The 22,530-nt window shown below is 40.4% G+C and overlaps 1 protein-coding gene and 1 long non-coding RNA gene across 2 annotated transcripts in view; both read right to left on the bottom strand.

Annotated features, from left to right (window-relative positions):
* Nucleotides 1-22,530, bottom strand: part of LOC139362114 (uncharacterized) — an 83,471-nt gene that overhangs the window by 24,604 nt on the left and 36,337 nt on the right. The window contains exon 4 of the mRNA XM_071092637.1: nucleotides 11,013-11,144. The gene's annotated coding sequence lies outside the window, so the exon portion shown is untranslated. The remainder of the gene's footprint in view (nucleotides 1-11,012; nucleotides 11,145-22,530) is intronic.
* The window catches only part of LOC105466546 (uncharacterized), a 123,503-nt gene continuing 112,126 nt past the window's right edge, over nucleotides 11,154-22,530 (bottom strand). Inside the window, exon 5 of the long non-coding RNA XR_011620723.1 lies at nucleotides 11,154-12,097. This is a non-coding gene — a long non-coding RNA (uncharacterized lncRNA). The remainder of the gene's footprint in view (nucleotides 12,098-22,530) is intronic.

A 22,530-nucleotide genomic window follows, 5' to 3' on the forward strand; every position in this document is an offset into this window, starting at 1 on the left:
AGTGTTTAACAAATTCGCAGAAACCTTTCCTGGCCATCAAGGCTGTGGACAGTGGCTCCCCCCTGCACTCCCCTGCCGCCCCACCGCAGGCGACCTCTGCTCAGTGGCTCCCAAACCCAATGCCTCTGGCCAGCCTGGGCTGTTGCGCCTTAGAACCCGGCATGCCCTGTGCCAGAGGCCAGCATGGCCTTGAAACATCGTAATCCAAGTCTTACATTCATTGACTGTGCTGTATCATTTGATTCGTTGTTTTGAAAGCACACTTTTTTCTCTGATGGTGCTCTCCCGGCTTTGTTCTCTGATTCACCCCTTCTGGGCCTTTTTCTGCCCGCTCCTTGAGGAACGCCACCTTCTCAGCTCTGTTTCAGACTTTCGCGTTCCTCATTCCACTTGCTCCCCATAGGAAATCAGTTTCACACTCATTGTTTCAATTCCCGTCTGCATGTGGAAGCCCAGAACTTTCCTTGGAGCCTATAACTCCTTAAGAATATACTCTATGTGCCTCAATGTCTCTGAAATGAATGTCATTTTTTTCACTTGCACATCTCTTTCCTTCTGGTTTTATCGTAGCTACCAACACGCCAGTCCCACAAGCGAGCCCATCAACCACCCAACCTGTAGCCTCAGTTACACTCATTCATAGGTCCTTCGGCTGCGGTTCTCTAAATGTCTCTTAGATCTAGACTGTCTCTTCCCCCAGGCCTCTCCTCAGCTCAGGGATTTGTCAGGCCTGGTCCAGATTGTTCCCATGGCCTCCTAGCATTTTCCTCTCCTGATTTTGCTCCTCTCTGAACGATTCTTCATGTTGCAGTCAAGTTAATTTATAAGACAACACAATCTAGGTTAACCCTGCTTAATATTTTTCACGGATTTCCCACACTGACAGGATAAAATCCAAACTCTTTTGAATGGCATGTATTTTACAGCAGTGCATTTGTTTGCAAAGAACATAAATGGAGTCTCCCTAAAAGAGGTGTTTATGAAAGTCCACAGAGCTAGCTTACGGCACACAAAGCAGGAAGTGCACCACCAATGCCCCGCTCATGACTCGCATGGCCTCGTCTCTGCTTTCCCTGAGCACCTGTGCTTCTCTCTGCAGACCTGCTCAGCTCTACTTCAGGAGGTGGAGAAGAGCTGCCTCCATCCCTGCTCTCGGCACCTCTGCTCACACATCCATCACACACCAATCGGACCTTTAGTTCATATTTTGGAAGACAAGTCTTACGTTTGTTTCAGCCAAGTCTATTGTTAGATTCCTCCAAGATCACAGAACCAACACTTGTCCAATCAGCTCTAGCCAGTGACAGCCCGAGACAGGCATGGTAACTTGGCTCACATCTCCAGCAAGGTTGTGAATGATGGACAGGCCCCCAAAACAGGCATGTCTTGGGCAGGTTCCCCCAAATTTGAGTACATTGCAACAAGCAGAGCCTTTATGACCCTCTCACTCCCCAATCTTTCAGCATGATTCCTGCCTCTAGCTCTCGCTTTCCATACCACAGTCCCGCAGTGTCCTGGGTTCCCAGTGTGTTTCCACTCTTGTTTACGTGCACATGTGCTATTTATCACTTAGAACGCTTTCCTCTCTCTCCAAAGCTACCCGAGCCCCAGGAACCATATACTTGGCAAACTACTAGTTGTCCTTCAAAATTCTGCGTAAATATCACCTTCTCTTTGAACATCCTTAAAATCCACCCCCTAGAATTAGACGTTCCATCTCAAGGATCCCGTCATGCTTTAAACATCTTCCAGTAGTAATTAAATGCACTGTATTGACATCTTTTATTCCCTTCTCTCTTCTTAACGAAGAGCATCCCTTTTAAAAATATTTTATTTTATTGTATTAATTGGCACATAATATTCATGGGATACATAGTGATGTTTTGATATGTACAACATATACTGATCAGATCAGGGTAATTAGCATATTTATCATCTCCAACATTTATCTTTTCTCTGTGTTGGGAACATTCAGTATCCTCCTTCTAACTATTTGAAAGCATATCATGATATCATGTATTATCGTTAACTATAGTCATCGTACAGCACTGCAGAACACCAGGACTACTCATTCTATCGAGCTGTAATTTTTTATCCTTTAAAAAATGTCTCCCTATCTCCCTTTTCCCTTCCTCTCCGCAGCCTCTAGTACCCTCTAAAGAACATCTGTTTTAATAGCAAAGTCCACATTTCTTGGTTACTGCTCAGGCACCAAGCATGGCTCTTGAGACACGACGAGCCTCCAATCTGAGTGGAAAATAAAAGATGAGAAGGGAAATGAAGAGGATGAAGGAGAGGTGTGGCACAGCCAGACTTGGTCTTTGTATTTTCAGAATCAAACCCTCACTGTGTGTTTGCATGCACAGTATGCCTCTTTGGGGCTGGAGGTGTTGATCTAAAGTAAATGTCTGGCCAGTGGGTGGGGTTTTTATTTATTTATTTATTTATCGAGATGGAGTCTTGCTCTGTCCCCCAGGCTGGAGTTCAGTGGTGCGATCTCGGCTCACTGCAAGCTCCGCCTCCCAGGTTCCCGCCATTCTCCTGCCTCAGCCTCCCGAGTAGCTGGGACTACAGGCGCCGCCACCACGCCCGGCTAATTTTTTTGTATTTTTAGTAGAGACGGGGTTTCACCGTGTTAGGCAGGATGGTCTCGAACTTCTGACCTTGTGATCTGCCCACCTTGGCCTCCCAAAGTGCTGGGATTACAGGCATGAGCCACTGCGCCCGCCCCAGTGGGTGGGTTTTGAGCTGCCCTCCCCTCTCCCACCAGGTTGGTCACTTTCCCCACCCCTCTGTCTCCCCCTTGTTTCATTCTGCAAGACCTCGTATATCACATCCACTGAGAGACGTCTGCATCCCTACTTGAAAGAGGACTTCTTGGCTGCAGAGGAAATAGCTTTTCTTTCAAGATTCCCATACCAGTGCCTCTGTTGTTTGTTTTCCTGACATTTTGTCTGGTCTGACATCTTGAAGCACTGGCTTTACCTTCAGTGCCTGTCCATTCCCTGGTTCCTGGTGGATTTGCATCAGACTAAGCTTGAGGGCAGGGACCAAAGTTACTTTGTGTGACACTATATTTCCACATCCTAGCATTGAGCCTGCAGCTAGCAATCAACCAATAAATGCTATCTGTTGCTTTTATTATAGTTGCACCATTTCCTGCAACATTCAGGTTTTGTGCCTTCCCCTGCTCTCCTAACAATCGCTAACTACCACATTCCTGATTTCTCACTGTCAGGCATCCAACAGGCACGTATATTCAAAGAAAGATCAGTGCCTGACCCAAAATCCTCTCAACCAAAGAAAAGAGTAACACAGTGATAACCACACGGAATAGAGACATCCTGCCACCAGCAGTCAGGAGGTCCTCTGGTTCAAAAACCACATTTCATGTGTGTACTCCTGGGACTGTCTCTCATGATAGCCGGTTCCCTGCAATTCACTGTGTGCTGGCAACATTTGAATTGAGTTTTGTTCTTTCCTGCCGCTCTTCCTCTGCTAATAGTCCTACTGTTTCAGTTCCCTCTGCTGACCCCCTGCTCTGTCTCCTGGCACAGCTGGCCAAGCAGAAAGCAGCCTCTGCTATCTGTCACATGGCTCAATGCCATGAGCTCTTTGCCAGGGATTCTGTGCTTTTTAAAAGAGCTCCGTAACACTGGCTAAGGAGCCTCAATTTCTGTTGAGGAGGGTTTTTGTCTAAATCCATACAGGCTACTGTAACAAAAATACCATAGACTGCATGGCTTATAATCAACGAGCCTTCATTTCTCATAGTTCTGGAGGTTGGGAAGTCCAAGAGTAAGGTGTGGCAGACGCAGTGCCTGCCGAGGGCCTACTTCTGGCTTCATAGACAGCTGTCCTCTCACTGTGCGCTCATGTGGCAGGAGTGAGAAATCTCCTAGGGGTCTCCTACAAGGACACTAATTCCATTCATGAGGGCCTCACCTTCATGACATAATCAACTCCCAAAGGCCCCACCTCCTAATACCTTGGGGTGACACAAATACTCAGTCCACAGCACTCCTATTTCTCATTTTTGTGTCACCATTGCTATTTGCCTGGGGTGAGACAGATTTGAGTCTGTTAACCAGTGTTCCTTTCAACAATCAGCCTACACAGTTAGGTTGGACATTGTACACAACCTTAAGAATTAGCAGGGAAAGCCAAGAGTAGTCTAGATGATTTAAAAAAAAAAAATTCCTTATCTGGAAATCAAAATCTCCTAACATTAAGTATGAGTTTATCCATGGAACTAATGTTTTAGTTCATTTCTCCAAAGCGATTGATCATTCTAGTGGTAATTATCTGCCTCTGGAAAAGGCTAAAAAAAAAAAACACTCAGTGATAAAAATGAGTTTTCAGAAACTATGAAATGAAGGGAAAAAAAAAGGAGAATAAGAAAATAGTGGCTAGAAAGGCAAAGGAAATAAATAGTGAAGAAGTAAATGTTTAAATAAATGCAAAAAGTAATATGAAAATAGGAGTATAGGAAGTATGTCTGGACAGCTAGCATTTAGGAGGAGGTTAAGGTATCATAAGAGAAAAAGTCAAGCATATTGAATTCTGAAAAAGAAGTTAATATTGATATAGGCATTTTTTCTACTGATTCCTTCCCTTTTTCTTTCTGGCTATATTGGCTAATGCTGTGTTCCAAACCACTTCAGTGTTTAACCAAGTTGCAGACACTACTGGAACATTAAGAACACATGTAATTGATTTAGTGTCCCCCCTTAATGTGAAACTACACTTCAAACTGAACTAAACCAATGAAAAAAAATGCAAACATAAATTTAGGTGAAAACAACAACACATTCAATTCATATTACTGTTCCAAGGCCGAAATAAGAAACTGAACATTCTTAATTCCATTCTTGACCAGGTGCAGTGGCTCATGCCTGCAATCCCAGCACTTTAGGAGACTGAGGCAGGAGGATTACTTGAGGTCAGGAGTTCGAGACCAGCCTGGTCAACATGGTGAAATGTCTTCTCTACTAAAAATACAAAAAAATTAGCCAGGCGTAATGGCACATGCCTGTGGTCCCAGCTGCTCGGAAGGCTGAGGCAGGAGAATTGCTTGAACCCAGGAGGCAGAGGTTGCAGCGCGCTGAGGTCATGCCACTGCACTCCAGCCTGGTGACAGAGCAAGACTCCTTTTAAAAAAAAAATAAAATAAATAAAATTAAATTAATTCCATTCCATGCCCTGCCTTCCTTGCGGATCGTCTCATTTTCATATGTCCACTTATTCACCAGTGATACAAAACGGATACTCCTCCCTCGTAAGGACCTATTGAGCAAAGTTAAATCTAAAGTAGGATGTGTCTCTTTGCTTACAGGTAAATTAGATTTGATGTCTTTAAAGTTGTTAGAAAAAGATGACAACTACACAATGATTAGTAAGTATTGTACTCAAACTTTACCAATAAGCAAAAGCATTCTGTGGACACTCTAAACTTCCTCTCCTACTTTGAGGAGATCTCTGGATTCCATCACACGTGGGACTGCATCAGACACATACTATCTGCTGTGGCTTGAATGTCCCCTCCAAAACTCATGTTGAAATGTAATTGTTATTGTGATGGTATTAAGAGGTGGGACGTTAAGAGGTGATTACATCATGAGGCTCCTGTCCCCCTGAGCAGATTAATGCTGTTACCATGGAAGTGAGCTCCTGATAAGAGGCTGAGTTGGATGGTTTCCTGCCTCTGTCTTGCACCCTCGCTTGCCATGTGATGCTTTCCACCACGTTATGATGCAGCAAGAAGGCCCTCACCAGATGCAGCCTCCTGACCGTGGACTTCCCAGCCTCCAGAACCATACAGCAAATCAATCTCTTTTCTTTATAAATTATCCGTTCTGTGGTACTCTGTTGTAGCAGCAGAAATGGTCTAACACACCACTCCGTGGTAAATCTGAAACATAAATCTGCATCATGATCCTACCTATGTGTCCACAGCTTATCCTGGGATGGAGCAAATTTCCTGGAACATTTGTAAAACTGGAAAAACTCCAAAGCCTAACAGGCTCCTGTTGTTTCATAAGAGGTACAGGGAAGTCACTGGGATGGGCAACGTTCCAGATAACAAAGCCAAAGACACAGCCACAGGCCATCCTAGGGAAGGCTGTTGGTCACTGCTGCCCAACAGGCGCACCCATAACCTGGTGGTTGTGATTTCCCCAAACACTAGGTCAAGGAGCTGAACACTGAAACCAGTGTTTCAAACTGCTTACTACTATTTGTTTGTAATTTCACCACCTACATGAAAAATTTGTTGATCTTACATTGAATATATCAGTAAACATACCATATTTTTAAAATAAAGAATATTTTAAGTACTTATGTACTGAAGATTACATATGAAAGTTGATTACCTAGGAAATTACATATGATATTACCTATTACATATGAAATATTTCTTTGTTGTTGTTTTTGAAGTATTTCTTTACGGTAAAAATTTATTTAGATTTTTATTTTGACCATTTCTTGCACATTGAAGTCATAGTTTAAAATTAGTTTTGGGGAGGCAATTCATGGGTCTCTCACATTTCTGTGTGTCTTACAAGCAGAAGCACTAGCTGTCTTTGCTCTCGGCTATCTTTTCAAGGATGCCTTGTATAGCACGGGAAGATAGTGATAGGATCTCCTTCTGGACCAAAGAATAAATTTGCTTACATCCTTGAAAGACATAGATAGTATCTCCCTCCACAACAAGAGACATATACATGCATGCTGTACAGTATAATAAAAATGACATTTCCTTCCTAGCAAATAGCAAGCACGCCAAGTGCCAATTACAAAAGATTCAGGTTTCCCAAGGTCAACTGCCTCTTTTCTAACACAACTCACTATATGTTCAGATGTCACTTGGTCACCTTCTCATTGCCTTGGTGGATTAGGGCTGGGGGAACTGGCCCAAGAGAGTGCTTATATTCTGAATACTACTATTGCTGTGAATAATAAAATCCTTTGTCTTTGATACAGAAGTCTCATGTCTTCTTCTAGCAATTATAGCAAACTAATTTGTTAGCTTGCAATTTGAGTAAAATATCAGACCCTTCACAGTTTATAACATGAGTTTTGCTAAAAGTGCATTAAATATGAAGATGCAAAGGACATATGCATTTTTAAAATATTGTATTCAAAAATAATTAAAATTTCTTTTAAAATCGGGCTCATAGCATGCTGCATTCCCTAACAGCAGATTTATTCAAGAATTCCAGGGAGGGATAGCATTGGGAGTTATACCTGATGTAAATGACGAGTTGATGGGTGCTGACGAGTTGATGGGTGCAGCACACCAACATGGCACAAGTATACATATGTAACAAACCTGCACGTTATGCACATGTACCCTAGAACTTAAAGTATAATAATAATAAAAAATAAATTAAAAAAAAAGAATTCCAGCGTGGTTTTATTTTATATTGTATAAGGAAAAAAGGAATCACAGTCTGATTCTTATAAACTCTTTTATGACTACTTCTCCTTTAAAAGACTAGCTTTATTCAGTCTATACTACTTGAAGGCTTTCAGCCCCAACTTTCTCCAGTTGCTTCCTCTTACTTCAGAAGTGTTCTAAATCTACACTAATCCTTTCTCCTTCTCTTTTGTCCTAGAAGCATTGTGGCAAATCACTGCAAAATGGCCCCAATGTGTTATGTGGCCACGCCTTCGTGCCTTTTCCGAGCTCTCTTCCTTATTGAATCTGCGCTGCCCCGTGACCTACAGAGTACCTTGATTCGATCTTGGACTATGGCAGAAATGATGTGTGAGTCTCGGTGCCCAGGCCTTAAGAGACTCTGCAGCCTTCTCTCCCTTGAACCACCATGTAAGAGGTCTGGGCCATCCTGCTGGAAAGGCCACACGGGAAGAGACACACTAAGGGATGAAAGAGCAGCCACAGCATTTCAGCCATCCAAGCTAACACAGCCAAGGAGTCCACCTTAGATCCTCTGCTCCAAACAGTGCCACTTGAGATGTGCTCAGCTGAGATGACGTAGAGCAGAAAGAAGACAGCTCAGGGGAGTGCAGTCAACAGGCAGAATTGTGAAAAATGAAAAAATGGTGTTGCTTAAGCGTCTAAGTTTTGTGGGGCTTTTGTTTTGTTTTGAGACAGGGTCTCACCGTGTCACCCAGGCTAGACTGCACTGATGTGAACACAGCTTACTGTAGCCTAGACCTCCCAGGCTCAAACAGTCCTCCTGCCTCAGCCCCTGGAGTAGCTGGGACTACAGGCAGGTGCTCCCATGTCCGACTAATTTTTTTATTTTTTTTGTAGAGACACTGTTTCGCCGCGCTACCCACACTGGTCTCAAATTCCTGGGCTCAAGCAATCCTCCTGCTTTGGCCTCCCAAAGCACTGGGATGATAGTCACTGCGCACCTGTAAACTATGAGCCACGGCGTCCGGCCACACCTCCACGTTCCCGAGGATGTTTGTTACATGGCAGTGCATAACTGAAACAGACATAACTGTCCCTCTTCTTTTCCGAAGCTGCTGCTTCTGACCTGTTGAGACCTCTCTTTATCTTTCTCTAAAGTCACCCTCACCCTGTTTCTCTACTTGCTCCTTTCACTTGTCCTATAATGTGCTGTAGTTTCCTCATCCACAGAAATAAAAGTCCCCCTTTAAACAATATTTTCAGGGAACTATTTATCTACATGCTTCCATTCACCAACGATTGTCAAGAAAAAAAATACAATCTACACTCATTTTACTTCATCTTTACTTTCCATTCACTTCTATCCTCTGGCTGTGCTCTTATCTTTCTACAGAAAGTAATGGCTTACAAGCCACTTAAAACTTGCTCATCGCCAGTCCTGATCTCAATCCTCATGCATTCGCAAGTGTTGAGCATTTGACTCTAGTAACCGCTATATGTTTCAAATTCTCTTATTGGCTTCTATGATGATAAGCACCCCTTATTTTCTTGTAACATCTCTGGCTACTCCTTCTTAACATTTTTTCCAGCTCTTCTTTCTCATCCGAAACCCCCCGAACCCTCCGCTTGAGGCACATCTGCTGACTCTGTCCCCTCACACTTCTCTATTTATTCTAAACTCTGCGATGTCTGTGTCTATGAGTGTCTCAACTCTGTAACGTCAGAGTCTAAAGTCTGTGACGTTGTGTCCCATGACCGTATGTGTTTATTTATTTATTTATTATTTTTTTGAGATGGAGTTTCACTTTTGTTGCCTAGGCTGGAGTGTAATGGTGCAATCTCGGCTCACCACAACCTCTACCTCCTGAATTCAAGTGATTTTCCTGCCTCAGTCTCCCTAGCAGCTGGGTTTACAGGTGCACACCACCACACCCGGATAATTTTATATTTTTAGTAGAGACAGGGTTTCTCCATGTTGGTCAGGCTGGTCTTGAACTCCTGACCTCAGGTGATCTGCCCTCCTAGGCCTCCCAAAGTGCTGGGATTACAGGCGTGAGCCACTGTGCCCAGCCTAGGTTTGTTGAACTAATTATTGAGTGGATTTAGATCGTACCCTGAGTTCAGCACTGTTGCTCACTTATACCTATTTTTAAACACTAAATTTAAAATAGGTTTTAAAGAATAGAAATTTCCACATCAGTTTGTTTCATTATGTGTTGTGATCACTGGTAGATTTCCTGCCCCAGATTCCTTTGGAAATCCTGATAAACGTTGGACCATATCACCACAAGTGGACATAATTACAATTACATTCTGGGTGTTCTTTGTACACCCAGGTTAGCCAAAGTCCATGTTTCTTCTTCTCTTTACTTATAAATAAAACGACTGTTGCTACGGATGTGTCATCCAAAATATGCTACCAGGAAGTAAAGGAACAACCATAAAAAATGCAACCCAGTAAAAATTGAGCAGCTCCATTCCTACAGCATATAATTCTGTTTAAAAGAAGATTTCCTGCAGGAATGTGGGTTGGAGTCTAAAGTTAAATTACATGATAGTTGAGTTTGTTGAGAGAAAAGAAAGCAAATAGGAGCTTAGAAGCTACCAAGCCCTTACACTGTGGAATTCTATTGTGATGCGTATTTGAGTACAGGAGATAGTCTAAATATTTTCAACTAAAATGATCAGGCTTACAGGGAAAACCTTTCACTACATCAAGGAGCAGGAAGGAAGGAAAGATATTGTCAGCTTTTGAAATTCCAACGTAAACAAAACATGGGAAAGTCTTTCACAGGCCACGGCATATGTTCTTTCTTTTTCCTCTTTAAAAAGTAAAGACGCTGCTTTCCTTAATGGTTAACTAAACCTGGAATGTTTATGACTGATTATTCTGAAGGGATTGTACTCCCCAGTGCCTAAATGTTACAATCCAGCATAGAGCAACTGGAAATGGAAAAATAAATAGCGAGGGAGAAAATAACTTGCTGCATTAGCTTTTCTCCCAGAGAAGAATTTGAAACCTGCATCAAAACTAAATGGGGGCCTTCTTCTTCCTTTCTAGGAAGAAAATTCAGGATACCCAATGACAATAGCCACTCCAACAATACTCTGGACATGCTGGACTCGTAGATAGAACTGAGAAGTTTTTGCTTTTTCCTTTATATTTTTTTAGCCAACTTTAGAAGTTAATCATGTGTATGACATTATTATTTCCCCTATTGCCTCAAATATCAAGGGGCTAATTATGTGTTATTCAATCTCTACTTTTTTTCCTGTTCTTTTCCTCTGGTTGCTATTTAACTGGTTTCTGTTTATTAGCCTTTTTATCAGAGAAGATTGACAGGCTGGGGAAAAGGAGGCGATAAAATAAACCAGTTAACTCAGTTACTCAGAACTTAAGACTCTTTGTAGGAAACGTCTTCTGTTCCATGAGGGCAAGCATTGACTTTCACATTATCTTCCCAGCATCTAGAACTGCCAGACACATGCTAGATATGCAACAGATGTTCTCAAAGTAAGGGAGAAAGGTGAGTCAAATCAGACATGGGGATTTGTAGATTACCTAAGATATTCTTGTCTTCCATTCATAAGAATCTTGAGAGTTGGCATTGGTAACAGCCACGAGACATACCTCAGTCTGTGCCCAGCAGTGTCGCAGGAAAGCTCTTTGGCATTACAGCATGGCTGTGACTCCCTGATCCACATCCAAACCCCAGGCTGCTTCAGAGCTTCTAAGGCAGGAGCTTTCACCAAACTGCTTTTCCTGCAACCCAGAGTAAGAAAAAAATTTTATATCAGTACCCAGTACACACACCACACCAGAGAGAGAGGTATGTTTTAAAAACCAAAACAAAACTTGCATGAAATAATACTCACCCTTACTATCTAAAATATACTGGCATGTTCTATTCTATTTCCTTTTTGAGTGCTGTTTGCAACCTACTAGATTAATTTCAGACCAATTAAGAGGTTGTGACCAACAGTTTAAAAATGACCACTTAGGACCACCTTAGCTAAGCATGAGGAGGGAGAAATGATTGCAGAGAGTGGCAGAGAGATCGTCAGCCGAATTTCTGGTGCGGAAGATCCATGGAGGAACAGTGTTTCAAGATCTCTCAGCAAGTGACTGGCTTCTAGACCTTCCAGGACTGGGTAAAAGAATAAAGATTACAATGGTTTCACCAGTTCTGGGTAAAAGAATAAAGGCTGCAATGGCTTCAGATGGGTTTGAAATTCACACAGCAGCTCTGTATCCAACCGGAGCCCACAGTTCTCACAGCAGGCAGCACTCGGCTTTCAGCACCCCTTGTCATGCACATCAGTCACTCGCAGCTAGTGACATTCAGTCTTCACAGGGCACACGTACTTGGATTTTGAAGATTATATGCAAGTTTCACACTGGTGAAGACAATGGAGCAATATCAATAGCAATAAGAATGAAGAAAAAAATAGTCTTGACGTTGGCATTTGATAGGACTGATGCTAAACACGATTGAGTCACTCTAAGGACGGAAAAGTCCCTCTAGGGAACTAAAGCAAATACCTCAAGGTGTGGGTGGAGCAGGGGAGCTTTCATCTTAATTATCCAGGTATGTTTATTCTTGGCTTTCATGCATCTGTTCATCAAATACTGTGTGTCTCCTCCATGGCAGGCACTGATCTAACAAGAAGAGCCTCTGTCCTGGTGGGCCTGCTTGGCATCTGGGTGATGGTACTCTGTAGATCATATCAGAAACTCAGTGTGCACCTTTCCTTCATAAAGCATTGTTGCACGTCTTTCCTAAAGATAAAACCTACCTTGAAAACTATTTCCAGGACACTCGAATTCGCTAGATGTGACCACAAGAAGAAATGAGACATGACGTCAAGTCTACTGCAGTAAAAGTGGTGCTGATAAAACCAAAACTATTTTCAGCCCACCTCACCTTCCTGTTATTTCTCTAGACACACTTTTTTCCTTCATCAAAATTGTACTGAGTGTCCACCCTATGCAAAATGCTGCGTTAGGACTGGTACCCAAAGATGCAAGCCGCAGCCCCTGCCCTCACGGTGCTCACAGGGGAGCGTGGAGACAGGCACACATGTGATTCCCAGTGTCACTTGATGAGGGCTATAAGGAAATGCGAGAGAGTGCCATAAAAGCATAAAGGGAGGAATGCTTAAATCAGCAAAAGGAAGTCAGAGGCTTTTACAGAGGACATGGTGCTTGAGCACTGCAGGATGAGCAGCAATGTGCCAGATGGACAAGAAGTAGGGACAGTAATGATGGAGGGAATATCACAGGCAAAGTTAGGAGCATGAAAAGAGCATTCCAGCTGCAGAAAGGGCCAATAGTGCTGTGAGAAGAGCTGAAGGTTAGGCTGGTAGTGGCCTTGTAGGCCTTGCTCAGAGAGAGATCTAGAGGAAGGACATTGATTTGAGAGTCATCAAGGAACAACTGTCACTTAAAGCCTTGGACATGACTGTGGATTTCTAGGAAGATGAAAGAACATGAGATGCTCATAATTTGTTTAACATACACCGGGGCGATCGCTCCTTTGTTATACTATTCCCTAGTCCTATCCAACCACATCCTCATCACGGCTGATGTTTATCAAGACTCTACCAGGACTTTCACACGTAGCATCCTCTTTAATTCTCACAACAGCCCAATTACACAGGTACTATTATTTGTCTCATGTATCCAGGAGCACAGATCCAGTGATACAGTCTGGCTCTAAACCACCAGGCAGTCTGACTCCAGAGCCCCTGGGCATGCAGCCACTATGCTATCCTGATATATCTGTAGAGGGGTGGCCTGTACCACGTCCCCAGGCTTTTTCACCTAGATAATAGATGCTGTCTACAGCACTGAGTTGCAGTGCCCTAAAGAAGAGGAGTAGCCTTCTGCCTGCCTGAGCTCTCTTCACGTGAGTGTTTATTACTGGAACTCTCTTGTTTCTAGAATTACTTCTCATTCTTTCTTCTAGGCTACCTTTGAGACTTCTTTAAAGCTTTTAACCCAGATCAGCTGTTGCTATTTGGCATTTATTGTTGCATAATTTTCAAGGTGCAGAATTAGGACTTAGAAGGATCCTCTGAAAGCCTACTAGGAGAAATCACTGCCAATGCATTCGGCAGTGGGAACCACCGTGACAGCACTGTGCTTGTCTGAGCTATAAATTTCCTGGGAAATGGAGGTTAGTTTATACTTAAACAACTGTTGAGTATAAATCAAATGAAAACTTCTGAAGCCAGATGCCTCATTTGTTATTTTAACATACATTTTATTTTCTAAAAGGTCTATGTTATCTTCTCCACTCGGAAACCAAGTCGCTGAAATAATCTCTGTGTCTTTGTGGGTAGAAGCCTTCATGGTCAATCAACACTCACTTGTCCTGTGAACTTGAACTCTGGTGTGATTTTACTGGTGACTGGATTCAAAAGTTATATCTAGCTAGCTGTGGGAGAGTGCCAACTTCAATAGCTCTCACAGAAGTCACAAGAATGCTCGGCAGAATGGGTAATAAAGTAGTTCCTTTAAAGTTAAATGAGTCATAATTCAGCATGAAGCAGACTGATTAGGGAAATACAAGTTGGCAGTTGGTCGGAGTCCTGGAGTCATCTCAGCAATCAGGACGGTTCTGATGGCCGTTGTCATTAATACACGGCGGGATGGGTCATGTCAAGAGTCCATTCAAACACTTATGGGTTCAGAGATTCAAACCCAACTTCAACCTTTTGGTGTTTGAGTCTGTTAACTGTTGGCTAAATGCCACTTCCTGTTCCTAAGAAAAGAGGCTTGAAAAAGTCTCATAAAAAATGACTTAAAAGGCTTCCCTGACTTCAAAGTGTTCTTACAAAACAACATTTTGATGAGTTAAGTGTAAAGGAATCAGAAACATACGGATTAAATTTCCCTTAATAGAGTCATGTGTCTAAAAATGGAGGAAGGCAAAAATGGCAAGTTTGTCATGCTCAACATGTTTCAAAAAATGTCCAGAGTAGCTATTGATCCCCAAGTAATCAAATCCTTCCATTCCAATATAACACCAACATCTAGAAGAGCATGTCAAAGGACCCAGCTGAATAAAGACAAACACATTTGTGCAGGTCAAGCTATACCAGGTCACTCTCTCTAAGGCCCATTATCCCAGCCTCCCCTTGAAAGGATAATGGCACTGTCGCAGGACAGAGCCGCAAAGAACAAAGAGAATTCCCAAACTATGCCTCTCACTCAGCTCAGGCAATTGTCATCAACTCACCACACTGATTCTTTTAAAGCTGACTTTACTGTCTGAATGAAGAGAATACAAACCAGCACTCATTAACCATGAAGTGTCTTGCAAAAGGCAACAGTACCTGTATGTATTTAATTTCCACATCATTAATCATGATTCTGTGGGTTTCTAACCTTTGAAAATAAATAAACTAATTATGATTTTCCAAGAGAGGAAAATGTCTTTGGGCAAGAATATAAGTGCAGAATATAGAAAGAAATAATAATCATTTGAACCAGGGACGAACAAATACAAACTCTGGTCAAGAATTACGGCTTGTCAGTTTTGCCACTAATTTAACTGACAGCTAATACCTGATTTATTCTGTGTTTGAACACCTTATTAAGAACAAAGCATTTAACCTTGGAGGGCAAATGAAAACAAGACCATACATGTTTGGCAGAGAGCATTCAATATCAATGGATATGTTTTGCTAACTATTAGATACTCAATGTAACTCAAGTTGATCTTTTGTATTTGGCCAAATATAATCGTATGAATTTTTATAGCAGTATTGCACAAGATGGATCCTCTGTGGTTATGGCTGACTCAGACCATAAAAGAAAAATTTCTAAAAGTGGACATTTTTTATTTTAATTTGCTTAGGACATGAACTGCTACATTGCCACATAAATGAGCTGCCTTCCTAAAAACAAAAAAAACAAAAAAAACTTTTTTTTTGGGGGGGGAGGAATAGGAAGAATAGGTCCAAATTAATTGAATCCATAAGTACTTTTTCTAAATAGTACAGTTTTTTAAGTACTTTTTCTAAATAGTACAGTTTTTTTATGTCAATACATTTCTCAGAAAAGAAAATGAATAGAACCTTTGAATATTGGCTTAAGGAATTTATGTTTCTATGTAATTCCAATGGAAGTAGAAAATGAATATATAAAAGTAACTAAATATTACTATTTTATTATTTTTCTTTCAGTATATCTTTAAAGTTTATTCAGGTAGACATGCACTATTTTAGCAGCTACATTGTGATTGAAAAACCAACTGCAGATTTTTCTTTCTTTCTGTGTCAAAAATTACACTATCTCTAAACATGTCCCATGACCCAAAGACCCCAGACTAAGGACCAACCTGGTCCTGTTTCCATACCTCAGCAGAGTCTGGGTACCGGGGAGTATGGCCAATGATGTCACCTCATTTTAGCCTTAGCTACTAGGACAGAATTTTGAATGCTCCATGAGAGAAGAGTTTTAGGAGACCTGCTGAACCAATTGCTAAAGAGGAATATAATGTCAAGAGGACAAAGAAATCCCTAATATTACATAAGTGCTTAAAGCAGTGATTTTACTTAATTGCTTACTAAATCCCTGGAGGGAAACATTTGCCTTGATGGATCTTGATTATCACTGAATTTACTGTGTTGTGCTTGAGACGAGGCGATAGGCATAGAGCATTCCCACCGCAGACACAACAAATACTCTTTCTTTCAATATAGTTGATATGCAATTTCCTATCCCTCATTCTTCTCTAAGTCTTGCAATTATCTCCCCAATTTCCTTTTCATACATCTTGAATATTTTTTCAAGGCGTCTTTACACGTACTGAGTAGGTCAGGAAGCCTTTAATCCAGCATACACCTCCCCTTCCAGGAATGCAGCACTTGAAATTCCGCTCTTAGAGAACCACGGACATGGTTAAATATTGTACCCCGAGGTTTTCCTTCTGAAATTTATACCCTTCCCGAAGGGCCGGGAATGAAGATGCTAAAACCTCGGTGTTAATTAATTCATCAAGAGCTCTCGGTGTAGTTGGGGAATACAGAGTATCTGTGAGGATGAGAAGGACAAGGGGCAAGGTGATTCTGAGACAAGTTCTGCCAAATGTACAGCTTTGCCTCAAACTAGTCCCACCTCATATCCCCTAGGCTGTCATCTGCTACCACCAAAATTACGTTTCTTCCATATTGTAGAACAATCTTTACATGTATATTTAAAATTTGTGTTAACTGAACCTCAAATTCAAATAACACATCATGTAGAAGTCCCCTGAAAAGGGGCGGCAGCAGCCATACCTCTTGCCAGGGCTGAATGCTCCTTCCACACAGCTAGACTGCGTTTATGACCACTGTGTTTCCTTCACTGAAAGACTGTTTCCTAGACTCGCAAAGCCGTAAATGGAAGGAAAGCAGGGTGGTGAATAAACCTGTAAGGAGTTGGTTTTAAGATAGGTCTGGGTCATGTCCGGGATCAAAGCAGCAGGCAAAATTGAGAGTATGTTTGCAATGCATACACCAAAGTGTCTCCACACTTTCTGAGGATCTTCCAGTGGTGGTGAGATCATCTTTTTCTCACAGAGGAAGTTCAGCTCACTTTAAAAAATTGTAATTTATTTTTTATTTATTTTATTTTATTTTTTTTTTACAGAGTCTCGCTCTGTCACCAGGCTGGAGTGCAGTGATGCGATCTTTGCTCACTGCAACCTCCGCCTCCCAGGTTCAAGCCATTCTCCTGCCTCAGCCCCCTGAGTAACTGGGACTACAGGCACCCACCACCACACCCAGTTAATTTTTGTATTTTTAGTGGAGACGGGGTTTCACCATGTTGGCCATGATGATCTCAATCTCTTGACCTCATGATCCACCTGCCTTGGCCTCCCAAAGTGCTGAGATTATAGGCATGAGCCTAAAAAATTGTAATTTTAAGAGCTACAGTATCCACCAGCTACTTCAGTAGGTGGTAGCATATTCTTGGATAAATTACTTTTGATTCAACGTGTTGGGTAGCAAAACACAAACCTTTATATTTTCTCTTTGGAGTAGATCTGGTATACTAATTTGAATCTCTGCTATGGTTATAGCTAAGTGAAAATGATGCATTTGTATGGGTAGAAACTGAAAAAGGAGAATACAGAAATGAAGAAATTTGATTTGTTAGATAGTGAATATTGGGAGTTATTTTTCCAGCTATAATTGTTACAGTTGTGTGGAGTTGTTTTCGGTTAAGGAGAATTCTAACATGAATCCTTTATTTTAAGCCTTGTCTTCATTATACACTGTATAATATACAGGATTGCTGAAACTTTTGAACTATTCCAGCAGGAGATGACTCAGTAAGTTCCACAAGCTTCTTTCTTGTATCTGGATCAAAGTGCCCTCAATATTCAGCCAACATTCTGTGGCTATCATCTCCGCCTATAAAATAGTCATCAAGGCCGGGTGTGGTGGCTCACACCTGTAATCCGAGCACTTTGGGAGGCCAAGATGGGAGGATCACAAGGTCAGGAGTTCAAGACCAGCCTGGCCAATATGGTGAAACCTCAACTCTGCTTAAAATACAAAAAATTATCTGGGCATGGTGGTGGATGCCTATAGTCCCAGCTACTTGGGAGGCTGAGACAGGAAAATCGCTTGAACCCTGGAGGCAGAGGTTGCAGTGATCTGAGATCATGCCACTGCACTCCAGCCTGTGTGACAGAGAGAGACTCCGTCTCAAAAAAAAAAAAAAAAAAAAAAAAAAAGTCATCTAAAACCCATGCAGAAGAGAAACTGAGGCTCAGCCCAAATCCCCAGAAAGCACAGGAGGGCTCAGATAGACAGGGAGCAATGGGCCAGAGACCTGGGAAAAACATAGACCCAGACACCATAGAAGTCACAAGACAGAAACTCCCTGACACAGAGTAAGAAATATTTAATATTGGAGCTATCAGGAAAGTAGGCTCACAACCAATTTATTTTGGTCAAATGCTAATAAATTCCCTGAATTCTGGGAGCTAGAACAGTGCCCGTACCTGGATTAGGCTAAACATCCCAAGTCCAGGTGAGGAGACACTAAGTTACTGCAGTTGAGGAGTTGGATGGGAGTCAAACAAACTAGGCATCCTAGTCCTTCCTTCTCCTCCTCCTCTTCCTCCCTTGGAGTGGAGACCTCTAAGAGTATGCTCCTACTGCCAACCCTTCACTCAGTTTTTCCCAGCTACAATGTTCTAGGCCTTCCCTCTTATGCTTTACTTTTTTACTCTATTTGAAAGGCTCAAAGCCACTTCCATTTGCTGCAGAAAGAAATTCCAAGCCTTCTACCCAACGTCAATACTCTACACCCCATGTAGCCCATCATGGTAGTGCTCAGAAAATGTTTTTGTTACTCTTAGGATATTTATTTAACATACTGTAACTGGAAGGGAAAACATTATTATATTGACAATTGGCATATATTTATAAGTTATTGTGTTTATTTAAAGTGTTATTTTTATTTGTATTAATCACACTAATAATAATGGCGCAATTATAATTAACTTTGAAAAATGGGAATAATAAGAGTGGTCTTCACAAATTTAAATTCCATTCCCTTGTTTAATAAACTGGGGTCTGTGTTTGAAATGCAATGGGATGTCAAATGGCTATTACATTCTCTCATTTTAGGGCAGTCGGTCACCCTGGCAGGAAACTATCTGGGGGCAGGACTCCTTCAAACCTGCAGGTGGCTGAGTCCTGAGCCTCTGTTTACGGCACCCTGGCTCTCCTCCACATCACTGAGGTCTGCTACAGATCCCTGCATTGAGTTCTGAACCACCCTTTGATGGATTCTATTCTTCCTTCTGTCCTTTTCAAATCACCCTCGTCTCTGACCTCCTGAATCATATCTCCCTTTAGTTTTCTGTCAAACCTTCCTGCTGTTTCAAACTTTTGTTTCCTTCTCAAGCATGATTCAACCTCTTCTCACTGACTATAAAACAATTAAGTACAGATATGATCTATGCACTTCAGCACCCAGGGCCCACACCTCATCTGGGCCCAGACTGTGGCACGCCCTCCAGGTGGAACCAAAGGCAAGTGATGTCCTGCCCTACCAGAGAGAACCTGATTCCCGCCCCAAAATAATAACAGCAGTAATAATCATTCAAGATTATCTGCAAAGAAAAGAATGTGAAAAGTAAAGTTAAAATTTGGAATAAAATTAAAATTGCAATACTTTTATTAACATACATGATAAAAGGGGATGTTTTCTCATTGTGTTTAGATTTTATTGTTCATTTTCAATTTTTATTTTATCACTAAATAATAATGTTTTAACAGAAGAATTTTAGGGGCTTGTACTGTTTTGTTAATGTTACTTAATTTCTCATAACCTTCTCTAAACTCTACCTGTTATTCAATAAATAGGTAAATAACTTCCTGTAGAGAACTGAAAGGGCAGTTCAACGTGCTGAGTTCAATGACTGAAATCATCTGACTTTAATGTACTAAAATACTCTTAAATGAAACTCTTCGTTCAACTACTTAATGTGGAAAGAATTAAGCTTCAAAACTGGCTTTAGGATGCCACATGCGATCTTCCCCTAAAATTAAAACCTTAGTGTGGTGACTTGTCATAGCATTGAGAAAGAACAGACACCTATTTTGCATTTTGAAATAAATATAATTCACAAATGCATGAGTGGGTGTGTAATTTAACAGACTAATGAAGACAAACAGTTAAATCCATTGTTATTGAAAAAATGCATGGGATTCTGCTGGCTGTCTTCCCTTTTGGGTCTTGAGCAATGGATTTCATTTATACCTAAAAATTCCATCTTCTGACCAGGCACGGTGGCTCACGCCTGTGATCCTAGCACTTTGGGAGGCTGAGGCAGGTGGATCACTTGAAGTCAGGAGCTCGAAACCGGTCTGGCCAACATGGTGAAACCTCATCTCTACTTAAAATACAAAAAATTATCTGGGCATGGTGGTGGATGCCTATAATCCCAGCTACTTGGGAGGCTGAGACAAGAGAATCGCTTGAACCTGGGAGGTGGAGGTCCCGGTGAGCTGAGATAGCGCCACTGCACTCCAGCCTGGGCAACACAGAGAGACTCCACCTCAAACAAACAAAAATTCCATCTTCTACAGTACATAGTATTTCCTTTCAAAAAAATATATATATTACTTATATGTAATATATATACATATATACAAATATATACTATATATTTGTATTATATAGTATATACATCTATGCAATATATGTGTATATAATGTATACATAAATAAATATATAATATACATTACATATATTGCATATATGTATATGTGTGTATGTTATATATTATATGTGTGTATTATGAATATAAAATGTATGTAATATTATATATTATGTATATAACATACATAAATATATCTAATATAATACATATAATACATATGATAATTTAATACAATATAAATATATAACTATATATAATATACTAATTATATTAAAGTAATTTATAGTTTATTATATATGTATTTTATATACATATATTTATTTATTAATATGTATTATATACATATTGACATATTTATATAATTGTATAGTATAATTATTAATTTAAAATTAATATAATAGATAATACAATGTATTATATGTTATCTATTATAATACATATTATATATTATAAAATTTATATAATAAATTATATATAATATTCCTGACCTCACGAATCATCTCTCCCTTTAGTTTTCTGTCAAACCTTTGCTGCTGCTTCAAACTTTTGCTTCCTTCTCAAGCACAATTCAGTCTCTTTTCACTATTATATATATGCTGTTTATATATAATACATATATACATATTATATATGTAATTACATATTATATATGATGTATATGATGACATATAATATATTATGTAATTATATATGTTATATGTTATACATATATAACAAATATATATGTAGTACAGATACAAAATATATATATATTTACAGTTGACCCTTGAACAAAGCAGGCATTGGGGCACCAACCCCCATGCAGTCAAAAATCAACCTCTAACTTTGTACTCCCAAAAAAGTGACTTACTAATAACATCTACTATTGACTGGAAGCCTTACCAATAACGTAGTTGATTAACACATAAATAGACTAGTGTGTACATATATTTTATGCATTCATGATATAACTTTTTCTTAAATTTTTCAGTATTCCTAGGCTACATGATTCATCTGCAAGTTTTTTTCAAATTGTCACAAATCTCCAAAAAATTTTCCAATATATTTAATGAAAAATGTCTGCCTATGAGTGGACCCACACAGTTCAAATTTGTGTTATTCAGTGATCAACTGCATATGGATATACAATCAGGATCATATTCTACTTTTCTACCGATAGGTACCAAATCAATCATAGAATAGAGAAAGTGAATTTTCCTGTTCCGGGGCCTAAAAGCTTGTAAAGAGAGAGAGATGTGCCAGTGTCCAAAAGCACACACACACACACAAACATGCACATACACACATGTGCACAAACTTTTTCCAGTAATGAGTCAGCCAAGTAACAATCTTTTCTGCTCAAACAAGGATCTAAAAATGGTATGTGTAATTCAGCCCAAACTTTTTTTGCAGAGGCAAAAATTGCATTCTAAATCCCAATGAAAATTTCATACCAAAATGTAAAATTTATTCTAACTACTTGTATTGCTTTTTTTAATAAAAGCTATGCTCTTGCAATCAATAATTTGAATAAAAATTGGAATTGTTTCTAACACTGGCATTGTACTTCTTTGACTTTTATCAGAAGTTTCACCAAAATGAAACAGGCATTTATGAAAAAGCCTGATGACACATTTGTGGCCTGAGATAAAAGGTTGAATCTGTTGCCTTGTTGCCTGCTCCCTCTCTTTCTCTCTCTAAGTTCACTATCTGTCAAGTCACAAACCTAACTAAAAGGTGATGTGAACTATAAAGGCAGGTCAGCAACTACCAAATAAAAGTATTCTACTCAGAAGGCTGTTTTCTTTTTGGCCATTTTTGTTGAGATAAATTGCACTAACATATCATCCACATAGTTGGAAGTAACCAAGGTTTTTTTCACCTATAGAAAAATCAGCTAATTGGATCTGTCACTGCATATCATAAGCACAAGATTTAAATACAAACTGGAAAGAAACGCGTTCAACTGATAAATAGCAGAAATCACTTTTGAGA

Source organism: Macaca nemestrina, chromosome 3, assembly GCF_043159975.1.
Source record: "Macaca nemestrina isolate mMacNem1 chromosome 3, mMacNem.hap1, whole genome shotgun sequence".
NCBI classification, from domain to species: domain Eukaryota; kingdom Metazoa; phylum Chordata; class Mammalia; order Primates; family Cercopithecidae; genus Macaca; species Macaca nemestrina.